Source organism: Gossypium hirsutum, chromosome A03, assembly GCF_007990345.1.
Source record: "Gossypium hirsutum isolate 1008001.06 chromosome A03, Gossypium_hirsutum_v2.1, whole genome shotgun sequence".
Lineage (NCBI taxonomy): Eukaryota > Viridiplantae > Streptophyta > Magnoliopsida > Malvales > Malvaceae > Gossypium > Gossypium hirsutum.
Window position 1 is genome coordinate 31,023,138 of NC_053426.1, and position 17,519 is coordinate 31,040,656.

Sequence of the window (17,519 nt, forward strand, 5' to 3'; positions counted from 1 at the left end):
AACAGAAATAATATGTCATGGCATACGTATACAGAAACAGAACATCATACTTTTCAGAAAAAATAACCCTAGGGGTAAAATCGTAATTTTGCATGCATAAGGGTATTTCAGTAACTATTACCTATTCCTAAGGTTTCATGCTCATTCTAACGTTTACCAAGTAATCAGAAGTACTTACCTCGTCTTTTTACCAAAGTGGGCCCGTTGGCCTATTGGCCCGTTTTCAGCCCATTAAGCCCAAAAATACCATTGTGCACGAAAATGCACACTCTGCACTCTAATCATCCAAATGCACCATATTCATTAACAACTGTCTCACGAGCACGCTCGCGAGTTCACAAAATACCAACGTTTTGGTATTTTCGCTTTTACCGATTCAGTCTAAGGGAGGGTGTCGTTTACACACCTGATTGATGACGATTGATGACGATATCTCCCACGCGATAATCCTATAATCGATCACTAACACATTAGCCTTATAAATTAACGATAACTAACATAAATCCACGTCAACTAACCCAATCATCACACAAGTTAGTCATTTACGCACGAGGGGCAAAATAATCATTTTATCCTCCAGGGGTAAATCGATAGTCCTACCTTACAGGGGTATTTTAGTAATTCTACAACTTATTCACTTGGGCCTACGAACCCATTGGGACCACAAGGCCCGTTTCAGCCCATCGCGGCCCGAAATAGCCGTCCTACTGCTAGAGTAATGAGAAATACACACCTGTTAGGAGACTGCAGTTAATCCGCGCTCCAAACACTCTTAGGTGATGCCCAACCCAAACGAGCACGTCACAAAGCGAAAGGGATCAGCCAAGAAAGGTATGCCTACTCTCCTCATGGTTTGCTCTATTTAAAGCCAGCTCTCCATCTACTATTATGTTAGCTTCCCGATGTGGGATCCCTCCATCACCAGAGTTTAAAACCAACACCAACTCTTGCCATCCCAACATAGCAAAATAATCAACCTTTGCGTGCCAAGGGATTCGAACCAAAGTCCTCTCACATGCCAACTCACGCCGCCACCACTAGGCCATCAACTCATTTGTGTCATAAATCTAACACATTAAACTTTAAAGCGCACCTACTTGCTTCTAGATTTATTGAAAAGAAAAACCAAAATATATTGCAAGAGCCAAGACTTGAACCTTAGACCCCTTGCTTCCTCTATGGCGTCACTTCCTTGTCCCCTAAGTCGCGCCACCTTGCCACTACACCACACTCCTTTTTGTGTCATCTTTTAGCCCTTTATTCTTAAAAGCCCAAACGCCAATTGCATCACTTGTTCATAAAATTAAAATTCCGAAGACTACCACGGATTTAACTTAAGTTTGGGCCTTCCAAAGGCCCACTAACCTACTAAATATATATTTTAACCAACCAAACACACACAAATTTTAAAAATCATAGAAACACAGAAAACCCAAAAATTGGGGCATTACAACTCTATCCTCCTTAAAGAAATTTCGTCCTCAAAATTTTACCTGAATCAAACAGATGAGGATATTATTGACGCATCGCCACTTCTGGCTCCCAAGTAGCTTCCTCTCTACCATGATTATGCCACAGCACCTTTACTAGCGGAACTGATTTCCTCCTCAAAATCTTAACATCAAGATCCAAAATCTTTACAGGCTCTTCCTTAAAATTCAAGTCTGTTTGGACCTCAATCTCTGCAACCGGCACAACATGAGTAGGGTCAGAACGATACTGCCTTAACATGGAGACGTGAAAGACATCATGAATCCTATCCAATTCTAGAGGTAGCTCCAACTGATAAGCCACTGGACCCACTCGCTTAAGAATCCGATAAGGCCCAATGAACATTGGACTTAACTTGCCTTTCCTCCCAAACCTTAATATTTTCTTCCAAGGTGAAACCTTCAAGAAGACCATATCACCCACAGAGTACTCAATTTCCTTGCACTTCAAATCTGCATATGACTTCTGTCTATCAGATGCTTCCTTCAACCGGTCTCTAATAAACTTGACCTTATCCTCAGTATCTGCCACCAACTCAGGTCCAAGAACCTGTCGTTCACCCAACTCAGTCCAACAACTAGGTGTACGACATCTTCATCCATATAGTGCCTCATAAGGAGCCATTCGAATACTTGCCTGATAACTGTTGTTGTATGCAAACTCTGCCAACGGTAAGTAATCCTTCCAACTGCCTCGAAAGTGATAACGCATCCCCTCAACATGTCTTCCAGAATCTGAATAACTCTTTCCAACTAACCATCAGTCTGTGGATGAAAAGCTGTACTAAATTTCAACCGTATACCCAATGCCTCATGCAACTTTTGCCAAAACCGAGATGTGAATCTAGGATTTCGATCAAAAATAATCAACACTGCACTCCGTGAAGTCGCACTATTTCCGCCACATACAATTTGGCTAACTTCTGAAGTGAATAATCAGTGCAGACAGGTATGAAATGAGCAGATTTGGTCAACTTATCCATAATTACCCAAATCGAGTCCTTCTTCGATGGTGTCAAAGGTAACCCACTCAAAAAATCCATGGTTACCCTTTCCCACTTCCAAAGTGGTACTTTCACTGGATGCAAAAGTCCAGAAGGTAATTGATGTTCAGCTTTCACTTGCTGACAAGTCAGACATTTTCCCACAACTTTCGTTACCTCTCGTTTCAATCCAGGCCACCAATACAACTCCTTTAAGTCACGATGCATTTTACTCCTTCCAGGATGCATAGCACACAGATCTCCATGAGCTTCTTTCAGAATTGCTTGCCTCAAGTCAGAGTCCTTCGGAATACAAACTCTACCTCGGTAACAGAGAACTCCCTCACTGTTCAGTCCGAACTCAAAATATCCCCATTCTTAACCTACCAGAATCAAGAAACTAGGGAATCATCCCTCGACTATTTTCCCTTAATCTCATCCACCCAGGTAGGCCTAACTTGTAGTTCTGCTAACAGACTACCATCGTCATACAAACTCAAATGAGCAAACATGGCTCTCAGATCAGATACAGTTCTACGACTTAGGCATCAGCCACCACATTAGCTTTGCCTGGGTGATACTCAATCGCGCAGTCATAATCCTTAAGCAACTCTATCCAGCTCCGCTGGCTAAAGTTCAGCTCCTTCTGAGTCAGCAAGCACTTAAGACTCTTATGATCTGTGTATATAATACACCTTTCTCTGTACAGGTAATGTATCCAAATCTTAAGCGCAAAGATTACCGTTGCCAACTCCAGATCATGAGTAGGATAGTTAACTTCATGTGGTTTAAGCTGTTGCGATGCATAAGCAACCACTTTACCCTCTTGCATCAGCACACAGCCCAACCCTACATGTGATGCATCACTGCATATGGTAAAATCTTTTCCAGACTCCGGCTGAATCAGTACAGGTGCCTCAGTCAGAACTTTCTTCAGCTTCTTAAAAGATTCCTGTTGTTTCTCAGTCCAAACAAACGGTACTCCCTTCCTTATAAGCTTTGTCAAAGGCGTTGCCATCACAGAAAATCCATCCACAAACCTTCTATAGTACCCAGCTAAACCTAGAAAACTTCAAATTTTTGACACTGACCTCGGTGGCTTCAATTCCAAAATCGCTTCAATCTTTCGAGGGTTCACCTTGATCCCTTAAGCAGAGACAACATGCCCCAAGAAAGTTACCTCTCTCAACCAGAACTCACACTTACTAAATTTCGCATAAAGCTCCTTCTCCCTCAGCACTTGCAGCACAATACAAAGATGCTCATCATGCTTCTCCTCAGTTTTAGAATAAACCAGAATATCATCGATAAAGAAAAGCACGAATCGATCCAAGTACGGCTGGAACACTCGATTCATCAGATCCATAAATGCCGCAGGTGCGTTCGTCAACCCAAATGGCATAACCAAGAGCTCATCGTGACCATATTGAGTTCCGAATGCCGTCTTATGAATATCCACCTCCTTAACCCTCAACTTATGATACCCGGATCGAAGGTCAATCTTGGAAAATACTAAAGCTCCTCTAAGTTGGTCGAATAAATCATCGATTCTCGGCAGTGGGTACTTGTTCTTAATCGTCAGTTTGTTCAATTGCCGATAATCGATGCACATCCGCATTGACCTATCTTTCTTCTTTACAAACAATACTGGTGCTCACCACGGAGACACACTTGGTCTAATGAAGCCTCTATCCAATAACTCTTGAATTTGGGCTTTCAGCTCCACCAACTTATTCGGTGCCATCCTATAAGGTGCAATGGACACCGGTGCCGTTCCAGGCAACAAGTTGATTCCAAACTCAACCTCTCTATTCGGGGGCAAACCCGGAAGCTCATCTGGAAAAACATCTTGAAAATCCTTGCCGGTTCTAATTTTATCCACTGTCAGATCCTCAGTTTCTAATTGGCTTACAAAGGCCAAATAAGCCTCACATCCCTTTTGAATCCACTTCTCGACTCTCAATGCTGACACCACATTAGACAGATAATCCCTACACTCGTCTATCACCAAAACTTCCTCATCCTTTGTGGTCTTTAATATTATTCGCTTAGCAGCACAATCCAGAGTAGCCCTATACTTAACAAGCCAATCCATTCCCAAAATAAGATCGAATTCTCCGAAAGGTAGCTCCATCAGACCTCCAGAGAAAACTTTTCCTTGAGTTTCTATAGGCACATCTCTATACAGTTTATCTACCCTAACCAAGTGACCCAAAGGACTTAGTACAGATACCCCACTCACGGTCTCCTCAGAGCGCACACCCAGCGACCCAGATATAGCACATGTAACATATGAATGGGTAGATCCAACATCTATCAACGCAGTGTATGGCATACTGGAAATCAGAAATGTACCAGTTATGACATCAGGTGCATCACCCTCCTCTCAGCGATGAGCTGCATACACCAACGCCGGCTGACGAGCCTCAGCAAATCTAGCATCCCTGCCAGGCGCTCCTCTTCCTCGATCGTTTCCATTACCACCACTACCTTGCCCACGTCCTCTCGGAAACTGTGGTCCAGCCCTCACTGGTTGAGCGACCCTCTGTTCCAAAACTTGAACCTGATCTGGTTCTTGGGGACAATCCTTAACCCTATGCTCTATAGATCCACATCAGAAACAAGCACCAGAACCTTTTTAACACTCGCCCATATGCATCTTCCCACAATTCCTACAACCCTGCAGTCTAACAGTATTCATCGATACTGCTCGAACTGGCTCCACTACCCTTGCTCTCTTAACATTCCTGTTCATAACACCTGAAAGTCCTGAATCTCTCCTAAAACGGTTCCGATCTTTCTCATGATTTTGTCTTTCTGTATGCTTCACTTCCTCAGCTATCTTAGCTTTATCCACTAAAGCAGCAAAGTTACGCTCCCTCTGCAGATCAATCAACACCCTAAGTTCATCTCTCAGACCATCCTCGAAGCGTACACTACGCTCATACTCTGTAGCGACAATCCCAGAAGCATACCGGTTCAGTCTCAGAAACTCAGACTCATACTCAGCCACTGACTTACTCCCTTGGACCAGGTTCAAAAATTCTTTCCGGCGAGCGTCCACGTAACTAGCCCCAACATACTTTCCTTTGAAAGTTGTCTTAAACAGCTCCCAAGTCACACTGTCAGTAGGAGTTCCATCTCTCATCGTGAGCCACCACTGATAAGCCTCATCCCTGAGTAACGATATGGCTCGCTTAAGCTTTTGCTCCATAGAGCAGTCCAGATCATCCATAATCCGCTCTGTGGCTTCTAACCAATACTCAGCCACATTCGGAGCTACACCAGATATGCCCCTAAATATCTTTGCTCCATTGACCTGAAGCCGCTCAAAAATAGACACCCGAATTTTGTTTCCTGTACTTGCCCCAGTAACCCTTTCCAAAACTCAGAGCATTGCCTGGGACAGAGAATCATCCCCGGCACCTCGATCATGAGACTCTACCTCCGTTACCGGTGGTACCGGTGCATCTGCTGCCGGTACATGTCCTGAAGACGAAGATTCAGCCTGAGCATTACCTCGGTCACGTCCACGGCCTCTTCCACGAGCTACTCGTGTACTCATTTCGTATTATCTGATTAAGAATTCTATGAACCAGTTTAATATTTAAGTGTTTATTATAGATGTCTTATGAATAACAGTAATTCAGAGTTTGAGTTTGTTTCCTTTTGCTGTAGCCTAGCTACAGTCTCAGTCTACTTATCAGAGTTTCTATAGTTCCAGTGTTACCCTAACTAAAGTACCATGTTAAGGTTTTGTACAAGCATATAAAAGATATTTCAGAAACAATCAGAAAGGCTCAGAAAACTTATAGACTTGGACCAGAGATTCGTTGTGCCACATTCTAAAAAAAACCTAATTTTAGAAAACTGATTTTAATCTTTAAAATCATCTATTTGTAAAGAGAAAAATTAGAAACATTCTCGAAAATGATTTATAATCAAGTTCCAAAAAAACGATTTTCGAACACCTTTATTCAGTGTTTCTTTACAAACTCCCATTTTTAGACCCGTTCCACAGCCGAGTTGTTGCAACTTGGCTCTGATACCCCTGAATATAACACCCCAAACCCGGCCCAGACGTTATGGCCAGATCTAACGTGTCACATGGACTTACGACTTAGTATGCATTCGTTGGTTTAAGTGATTGGGGTGGTCTTTGTAGAAACAGCGGTTGAATGAAAAGCCGGTTTATCAATTTTTAGGCTATCCATTTGTTTTGCTTGTTGAGTCTTGGAAACGTTCATTAATTTTGAAAACCCGCGCAGCCTAACACTAGCAGTTTCGACATAGTATAAATATAATCAGAAAATGAAACCATAACGGGAAAAGGAAATTTAAATAGCGGCCTAATTACAACTTAAAACCCAAAATTAAATCAGAATATAAAAATAATAAAAATAAACTAACTTAGAAAAACCAACTTTGCAGATGATGTGGCCACTCCGAATCCCTCACGGCTCCAAGTCCACTATTGTTGGGGATTTTCTGCAGAGATGAAAATAAAGGATAAGTTCGGTAAACTCAGTGTGTAACATAACCCAACCATAGCCCAAAACAAATCAAACCTCAGAGTCAGACTTATTTTGGCATTGGCCCAGTATAGATATCAGAATGAAACCATAGGCCCATAGTAGATACAGAAAAAATATATCATGAATGCAGAAATCCCAACCCAAAGCCATCCATAACACCCCCGTACCAGCCTTACACCATATGGGGAGACTACTTGACCCACCCAACCGCTACACATCCCAGAAATTGCAGCGAGGCTGCCAAATATTGTGACGAAGTCACCAGAAACAGATATTGTGGCTAGGCCACCAGAACAGATATATATATATGTGGTGAAGCCACCAGATTGGAGCGAGGCTGCAGATATTGTGACGAAGTCACCAGAACAGATATTGTGACAACCCGTTTTAGACCCTAATTGGAATGGTGGTTTCGGAACCACGAAACTGAGTCAGAAAAATAATTAATTATTATTATCTGTGTTCATTATATGTGAATTAGCATATGTGAAGATTTCGTACGAAGATGTGATCGTTTGGGTGTTTAATTAATAAGAAAGGATTAAATTAAATTCTATGTTTTATTATTTGAATTTCCATGTGTGAAAAAAATATATAATAATAATTTTAAATAAAAAAAATTGATGCTTTAATTTTGTTATTTGGATGTCAAATTATAAAAAGGGACTCAATTAATAAACCATAAAAATGTGATAGGTAAAAGTTGAAGTGGCCAAATTGTATATGGATAGCATCATAGAGGATTTGCATGTCAAATGGACCACTATGATTATAGTGGACGGTAATTATGATGAAAAATTTGGCATTTTATGTATTGTATATTAGTGAAATAATATTAAATAGTTTTATATTAGAAAACCATGAATTAATAATAGAAAAAGGGTGATAAAAATAAAGTTTCTCATTTATTTTCTCCCTTTTTACCGAAACTAAACAAGAAATGAAAGAAAGAACACCTAAGGCATTCAGCCATCTTGTGTTGGGAATTAATGTATGATTTCATATGTTTTTCTTTGGATTTTGAGAAATTTAAATTGATTTTGAAGCTCCTAACATGACCCATGTGTATGATTTTGTGTTTGTGATGCATGAAGCATTCGGTCATGAGCTCAATGGGTTACATTGTCTATGTTTTGATAATTTGTAAGGAGAAATGTTTCTAATTGAGCATGAACAAACTAAATTACTATATGTGGCTCAAATGAGCTTGAGTAGTCGGCTAATGAAGTTAGTTGAGTTATAATACTTGCTTAATAATGAAAAGAACATGAGCTTAATGCTCAAATAGCATTCGGCATTGGACTAAGTTAAATTAGTTAGAAAATGAGATCGAAAATAGTGAATTATGTGTTAAAAGAGGGATTTAGGTTGTATATACGTGTTTAGATTGAATACAAGAGGCTATGTTAGCTAATTGAGGGATTCGGCCATAGTATTATAGTGAATAATAATTTGAACAAGGGTTTTAATTGTATGATAGGTTTTCGGCTATGGTTGATTGGATCATAAATTGGTGTGGATGCTTTGAATGAGATATGTACAATTATAAGTTAAATTTAAGGTTTGTTAAATTTGTCCTTATCATTGCCGAATGAGTTTAATGGCTAAAGAAAATTGTTAAGTGCTTAGTTAATGTGCATTCGGTCATTTAGGATGAGTATACATTTGATAATGTTTTGATGCTTTGAAATGGAATTTAATTATTAAATGAGTTCTAAGCTTGTTGAATTTTGAGATGTGATTGGGAGTAAATTTGACATGAGCAAATTTTGCTAATGACATATTGATAAATGTTGAGTTATGATACCATGATATTAACTTAATTATCAAGTTGTCGAATGTGCATATAAGTAAGTGAAGTTTTGTTATAATTGAACTAAGTGTGGCTAGTAAAGCCTATTTAGTTTTCTTGCTATGTTTGACCATAAATATGTCTAAATGATTTTTATTATAGCTTAACGTTTAGTTAAGCATAATTGATGCTTTAAATTATATAGTTGTATAATCGAATTTGTTTTGGTTGAGTGTTACTTTATTAAAGGATTTTTATTATTAAGCTTAAAGGCATTCGATCATGAGATGGATTAATGTGAATAAATGTTTATTTGTTTGTTTGAATTAAGCTCAAGAGAAAAAAGAGCTAAATTCGGAAAGGGGTAAAGCAAAAGTAGTTGATTAATCAATCCGTAATTGTGCAATGGCATTCAAGGTAAGTCCTTAAGTAATTAAATTTGATTTGCTGGGCGCTTAAGATTTTATATAATATGGTAAGTAATTATTTGACCTTTACAAGTTCGATTTGCAATAATTATATTGAATTTAGGCTATAATGCCGAATATGAAATGGATGATTTATGTATATAATGTGGCCGAATGACTATTAAGTAATGATGTGAAAGTGTGTAATATGTGTATACAATTTTATTGTACTTGTTTGTATAAAGTCGAATGTGAATCGAATGGTATATATGTGATGACCGAATAGCTATTATGAAACAAAGTCAAGGAATGGGATATTTGTATAATAGATGAATTGTGACTATTGTTCCTACTTGATCAAGGTTGTGTGTGAAATAATTTGTGAATATGGCATATAGTCGAATGGTTATTAAAAGTGAAACTGGGATAGTGAAAAGATTATGTGTTCTTTGTGTATGATTATTGAACCGAAAGTTAAAGGGTAGGTGTACATTTTGTGCTTATATTCGAATGAAGCAATTGAATTACTAATGCGATATGTTATGTGAAATGTGTTAACATGTGAATAAATATTCAAGACACTGGAAATGTATCCGGGCTAAGGTCCCGCAGGCTTTGTGCTAGAAATGTATCCGGGCTAAAGTCTCGCAGGCTTCGTGCTGGAAATGTATCCGAGCTAAAGTCCCGCAGGCTTCGTGTTGGAAATGTATCCGGGCTAAAGTTCCGCAGGCTTTGTGCTAGTAATATAATTTTGGGTTTTATACCTAGCAGGCCAAGTGCTGATGAATTTGATAAAAGTATACAATTACAAGATCCTACACTAAAATGACAAATTGAAAGTGTATTACATATTAAGTTGGCCAGGTATGTATCCTCTACTCGTATGCGATTTTGAATTGAATTAAATTATAAATGTATAAAGTGATGCATCTGTGAATAAGTGTTATGATTATAAATGTGATCGTGATACATTCGGTAAATGTGTGAAGTTATGTGAAGTGATTCTATGTTTATATTCAAATATAAACACTTGGTCCTTGTGGAAAGGTTTGTGGAAGTATATGATTTTATTTTTAGGTGATTACGATCATGGAAAATTAAATGTGAATATGATATTGTATTTTATTCATTTCAAATGAACTAAAGTTGATAGTGAAGCATTTTTAATGCCTATGTTATATGAGTTCGATCTTGAATGACATGATATACATTTTTAAATAATTTGAATGCAAGGAATGTGTGAAAGAGCAAATTTGTAATAAATCTGCTTGGGACAGCAACAGTAGCGTGATTTGGAAAATAACCGTAAATTGTGGAAATTGAATTAGAAGATGAATAAATTATGTAATTAAAGATTAATGAGTCTAGTTTCTTATAAAAGAAACCGTGTAAGCAAAAGAATGGTAGATAATGAGATATTTGAAGTAGCGTGAGATAGAGTCAAAATGACTTCGAAATCCCCTGTTCTATGTTTAGAAAATCATTTTAAATTGTACAATGATGATTATAAGATAAAATTTATATTCTTAGACTCCTTAATGAGTCTAGTTTCAAATGAAATAAACGAGAACATATTTTGAATTCTGTACAATGAGAAATCTGATTTATAGTGAAGAATGGTCAGATTAGTCAAACAGTGAAACATGGGAAAATTTAAGAAAAATCTGGTATTGACTGGTCAAACCAAAAATGCTTAAAATTTTTGGGATATAAGATATATGAGTCTATTTGCAGGGAAAATTAACGGCACTTGATTTGGAGTTTTGTAGCTCTAGTTATAAATAATTTAGTAACTACTGCTCAGAAAGACAGCTTGTAGTGATTATGTGATTATGTTGTGAACATTGAATAAACTTGGTCAGATGTATGTAGTCCATGTGAAAATGAGACGTGATAAGTAACAGATAAATATATGCTATATGTGCTTGACATGTGACCTTGTGGTTCCATGAATCAAACATGGAAAAATATGACATGTTTTGGTTGGTATGTAATGGATATGTGCAAGTTTTGTTCATACGAATGAATTGACAGTTATTACATGAATTTAAAATCATAGTCATAAGTTATTTGTAAATATAAATAAGTGAAGCTACTTAATAAGGTTATATGAACTTAAGATTACTATGAATGTATATGTAATTGAGATTATTTTTTTTCAATTCGGATTAGTGATATGGAATTTCCATAATCATTGAAATGATTTATTTGCTTAAGGCTTACTAAGTTTTCAAAGCTTACTCTGTGTGTTTTTCCTATGTCTATAGGGCTTCAGAGAAATTGCTTGGGTTGGAAGTCGAGGAGATTTCATCACACTATCGAGTTATCATGTGAGTAGATAAAGCTTGTATATCATTAAGGTTTAAGGCATGTATAGAATTGACTAATAGTGGAAGGATATTTTGGTTAACGTATTTAAGCCATGCGAATATGGCATCTTTTGGATGTTTAACTTTATAAGTTTGAAACTCGATCTCTGGTTGTGTCTAGCATTTATTTAAATAAATAATCTTTATTTCAAGAGAATGTTCAAAATTTTACTGTTAAGATCTGTTTTCTAATTTTCGGTAATGCCTTGTCCTATTCGGGCGACGGTTACGGAATAGGGGTGTTACATTTTATTGGTATCAGAGCCATGGTTTAGTCAGTTCTAGGACTACCATGGCGTGTGCGAGTCTAGCTGTACATGCCATATTTGACCTGCGATAGTGTGATATCTCCTGACTCTGACGAAAATCATTTAAATAGGACAGATAAGTCTTTCAATCAAGCTAATTTTAATAGTATAGAATATGTAATCAGATGTTTGAATGAAATTGTGTTCTATACTGATTTGATTAAATTAAAGTTGGCTCTGAAATGCTTAAGTGTTCATGAATATATGAATCCAAAGTTAAATGAAATGATATGTTCAAAGTGCACATATGTGATGTTTTATAGACTTGGTTAAGTCACTTCAATGTGCAACAACAAGTGAACATAGGTACTGTGTGTGCGAGTTCCGTAATTGAGCACTGTGTGTGCGAGATCGGTTGTTGAGGCACTGTGTGTGCAAGTTTCGTAACTGAGCACTGTGTGTGCGAGATCGGTTGTTGAGGCACTGTGTGTGCGAGTTTTGTAACCGAGCACTGTGTGTGTGAGATCGGTTGTTGGGGCACTAAGTGTGTGAAATGAGATCATGTAAGACCTTGTCCGAGACGAAGGCATTGATTTGAAGTAGTGTATAAGAACATTTCTGGGACACTGGCATCACTTATGATTCGTGTAAGACCCTATCCGGGACAGTGGCATCGATATTGAATAACATGTAAGACCGCGTCTGGGACGTCGGCATTGTATAAGTTCTATCTGAATTTTAGCGCATTCCTGAACGACTCGATTTAAAACATCTGTTGAATAAGTAAATACTTACCTTATATATGTAATTCAGGTTATAAACCTAGCAGATTTAGGACTGGTGAATTTTATACTAGGCTAATAGCCTAATAAGTTGATGGCTGTTAAGATTACTCAGACTTTGGGTCAAGTAGGCTTTGAACCAGTGTGTGGGGTTCGAGTCTATACCTAGTAGATTCATACCAGTGAGTTAAGTTGTGTTTTACCTATGTGCGTTATTACCAAAATGAAAAGTAAGTGAGTAAATGTCAATTCTGCGGATCTCTGTGATTTATCATGATCAAACTAAGAAAATTTTTTTAGTTAAAGTACGGTGGCATAAGCTCAGAATTAAAAAAAAAGAGGGATCTGGAGAACTCAATGAGAGAACGTCACCCTAACCTATTCACCGGTAAGATTTTCGGGGACGAAAATCCCTAAGGGGGGAGAGTTGTGACAACCCGTTTTAGACCCTAATCGGAATGGTGGTTTCGGAACCACGAAACTGAGTCAGAAAAATAATTAATTATTATTATCTGTGTTCATTATATGTGAATTAGCATATGTGAAGATTTCGTACGAAAATGTGATCGTTTGGGTGTTTAATTAATAAGAAAGGATTAAATTAAATTCTATGCTTTATTATGTGAATTTCCATGTGTGAAAAAAATATAATAATAATAAATTAAAATAAAAAAATTGATGCTTTAATTTTGTTATTTGGATGTCAAATTATAAAAAGGGACTCAATTATTAAACCATAAAAATGTGATAGCGAAAAGTTGAAGTGGCCAAATTGTATATGGATAGCATCATAGAGGATTTGCATGTCAAATGGACCACTATGATTATAGTGGACGGTAATTATGATGAAAAATTTGGCATTTTGTGTATTGTATATTAGTGAAATAATATTAAATAGTTTTATATTAGAAAACCATGAATTAGTAATAGAAAAAGGGTGATTAAAACAAAGTTTCTCATTTTCTTCTCCCATTTTGCCGAAACTAAACAAGAAATGGAAGAAAGAACACCTAAGGCATTGGACCATCTTGTGTTGGGAATTAAGGTATGATTTCATATGTTTTTCTTTGGATTTTGAGAAATTTAAATTGGTTTTGAAGCTCCTAACATTACCCATGTGTATGATTTTGTGTTTGTGATGCATGAAGCATTCGGTCATGAGCTCAATGGGTTACATTGTGTATGCTTTGATAATTTGTAAGGAGAAATGTTTCTAATTAAGCATGAACAAACTAAATTACTATATGTGGCTCAAATGATCTTGAGTAGTCGGCTAATGAAGTTAGTTGAGTTATAATACTTGCTTAATAATGAAAAGAACATGAGCTTAATGCTCAAATAGCATTCGGCTTTGGACTAAGTTAAATTAGTTAGAAAATGAGATCCAAGATAGTGAATTATGTGTTAAAAGAGGGATTTAGGTTGTATATACGTGTTTAGATTGAATACAAGAGGCTATGTTAGCTAATTGAGGGATTCAGCCATAGTATTATAGTGAATAATAATTTGAACAAGGGTTTTAATTGTATGATAGGTTTTCGGCTATGGTTGATTGGATAATAAATTGGTGTGGATGCTTTGAATGAGATATGTACAATTATAAGTTAAATTTAAGGTTTGTTAAATTTGTCCTTATCATTGCCGAATGAGTTTAATGGCGAAAGAAAATTGTTAAGTGCTTAGTTAATGTGCATTTGGTCATTTAGGATGAGTATACATTTGATAATGTTTTGATGCTTTGAAATGGAATTTAATTATTAAATGAGTTCTAAGCTTGTTGAATTTTGAGATGTGATTGGGAGTAAATTTGACATGAGCATATTTTGCTAATGACATATTGATAAATGTTGAGGTATGATACCATAATATTAACTTAATTATCAAGTTGCCGAATGTGCATATAAGTAAGTGAAGTTATGTTATAATTGAACTAAGTGTGGCTAGTAAAGCCTATTTAGTTTTCTTGCTATGTTTGACCATAAATATGTCTGAGTGATTCTGATTATAGCTTAACGTTTAGTTAAGCATAATTGATGCTTTAAATTATATAGTTGTATAATCGAATTTGTTTTGGTTGAGTGTTACTTTGTTAAAGGATTTTTATTATTAAGTTTAAAGGCATTCGATCATGAGATGGATTAAGGTGAATAAATGTTTATTTTTTTGTTTGAATTAAGCTCAAGAGAAAAAGGAGCTAAATTCGGAAAGGGGGAAAGTAAAAGTAGTTGATTAATCAATCCGTGATTGTGAAATGACATTCAATGTGAGTCCTTAAGTAATTAAATTTGATTTGCTGGGCGCTTAAGATTTTATATAATATGGTAAGTAATTATTTGACCTTTACAAGTTCGATTTGCAATAAGTATATTGAATTTAGGCTATAATGCCGAATATGAAATGGATGATTTATGTATATAATGTGGCCGAATGACTATTAAGTAATGATGTGAAAGTGTGTAATATGTGTATACAATTTTATTGTACTTGTTTGTATAAAGTCGAATGTGAATCGAATGGTATATATGTGATGACCGAATAGCTATTATGAAACAAAGTCAAGGAATGGGATATTTGTATAATAGATGAATTGTGACTATTGTTCCTACTTGATCAAGGTTGTGTGTGAAATAATTTGTGAATATGGCATATAGTCGAATGGTTATTAAAAGTGAAACTGGGATAGTGAAAAGATTATGTGTTCTTTGTGTATGATTATTGAACCGAAAGTTAAAGGGTAGGTGTACATTTTGTGCTTATATTCGAATGAAGCAATTGAATTACTAATGCGATATGTTATGTGAAATGTGTTAACATGTGAATAAATATTCAAGACACTGGAAATGTATCCGGGCTAAGGTCCCGCAGGCTTTGTGCTAGAAATGTATCCGGGCTAAAGTCTCGCAGGCTTCGTGCTGGAAATGTATCCGAGCTAAAGTCCCGCAGGCTTCGTGTTGGAAATGTATCCGGGCTAAAGTTCCGCAGGCTTTGTGCTAGTAATATAATTTTGGGTTTTATACCTAGCAGGCCAAGTGCTGATGAATTTGATAAAAGTATACAATTACAAGATCCTACACTAAAATGACAAATTGAAAGTGTATTACATATTAAGTTGGCCAGGTATGTATCCTCTACTCGTATGCGATTTTGAATTGAATTAAATTATAAATGTATAAAGTGATGCATCTGTGAATAAGTGTTATGATTATAAATGTGATCGTGATACATTCGGTAAATGTGTGAAGTTATGTGAAGTGATTCTATGTTTATATTCAAATATAAACACTTGGTCCTTGTGGAAAGGTTTGTGGAAGTATATGATTTTATTTTTAGGTGATTACGATCATGGAAAATTAAATGTGAATATGATATTGTATTTTATTCGTTTCAAATGAACTAAAGTTGATAGTGAAGCATTTTTAATGCCTATGTTATATGAGTTCGATCTTGAATGACAAGATATACATGTTTAAATAATTTGAATGCAAGGAATGTGTGAAATAGCAAATTTGAAATAAATCTGCTTGGGACAGCAACAGTAGCGTGATTTGGAAAATAACCGTAAATTGTGGAAATTGAATTAGAAGATGAATAAATTATGTAATTAAATCTTAATGAGTCTAGTTTCTTATAAAAGAAACCGTGTAAGCAAAAGAATGGTAGATAATGAGATATTTGAAGTAGCGTGAGATAGAGTCAAAATGACTTCGAAATCCCCTGTTCTATGTTTAGAAAATCATTTTAAATTGTACAATGATGATTATAAGATAAAATTTATATTCTTAGACTCCTTAATGAGTCTAGTTTCAAATGAAATAAACGAGAACATATTTTGAATTCTGTACAATGAGAAATCTGATTTATAGTGAAGAATGGTCAGATTAGTCAAACAGTGAAACATGGGAAAATTTAAGAAAAATCTGGTATTGACTGGTCAAACCAAAAATGCTTAAAATTTTTGGGATATAAGATATATGAGTCTATTTGCAGGGAAAATTAACGGCACTTGATTTGGAGTTTTGTAGCTCTAGTTATAAATAATTTAGTAACTACTGCTCAGAAAGACAGCTTGTAGTGATTATGTGATTATGTTGTGAACATTGAATAAACTTGGTCAGATGTATGTAGTCCATGTGAAAATGAGACGTGATAAGTAACAGATAAATATATGCTATATGTGCTTGACATGTGACCTTGTGGTTCCATGAATCAAACATGGAAAAATATGACATGTTTTGGTTGGTATGTAATGGATATGTGCAAGTTTTGTTCATACGAATGAATTGACAGTTATTACATGAATTTAAAATCATAGTCATAAGTTATTTGTAAATATAAATAAGTGAAGCTACTTAATAAGGTTATATGAACTTAAGATTACTATGAATGTATATGTAATTGAGATTATTTTTTTTCAATTCGGATTAGTGATATGGAATTTCCATAATCATTGAAATGATTTATTTGCTTAAGGCTTACTAAGTTTTCAAAGCTTACTCTGTGTGTTTTTCCTATGTCTATAGGGCTTCAGAGAAATTGCTTGGGTTGGAAGTCGAGGAGATTTCATCACACTATCGAGTTATCATGTGAGTAGATAAAGCTTGTATATCATTAAGGTTTAAGGCATGTATAGAATTGACTAATAGTGGAAGGATATTTTGGTTAACGTATTTAAGCCATGCGAATATGGCATCTTTTGGATGTTTAACTTTATAAGTTTGAAACTCGATCTCTGGTTGTGTCTAGCATTTATTTAAATAAATAATCTTTATTTCAAGAGAATGTTCAAAATTTTACTGTTAAGATCTGTTTTCTAATTTTCGGTAATGCCTTGTCCTATTCGGGCGACGGTTACGGAATAGGGGTGTTACATTTTATTGGTATCAGAGCCATGGTTTAGTCAGTTCTAGGACTAC